This window comes from Brassica oleracea, chromosome C2 (assembly GCF_000695525.1).
Source record: "Brassica oleracea var. oleracea cultivar TO1000 chromosome C2, BOL, whole genome shotgun sequence".
Classification (NCBI taxonomy): Eukaryota; Viridiplantae; Streptophyta; class Magnoliopsida; order Brassicales; family Brassicaceae; genus Brassica; species Brassica oleracea.
In genome coordinates, this window is record NC_027749.1 from 10786061 (window position 1) to 10786323 (window position 263).

The window sequence follows — 263 nt, forward strand, 5'->3', positions numbered from 1 at the left end:
CTCTCTCTCTCTCCTCTCTCTAGGCTTCGGCCATCTCTCCATCTTCTAGGTATTGGGCCGGTCATGGTTAATGGCAATCCACTCCATTGGTTTATACCTATTTTGTAATCAAAACATAAGTATTAGGTTTATACCAATATCTTCTAGGTATTGGGCCGGTATTGGGCCGGTCTTGGCCATTATACTTTCGGATTCGGGTTCCAATCGGTTCTTCGGTTTAAAAGTATTTGGTTTATACCTATTTTGTAATCAAAACATAAGTA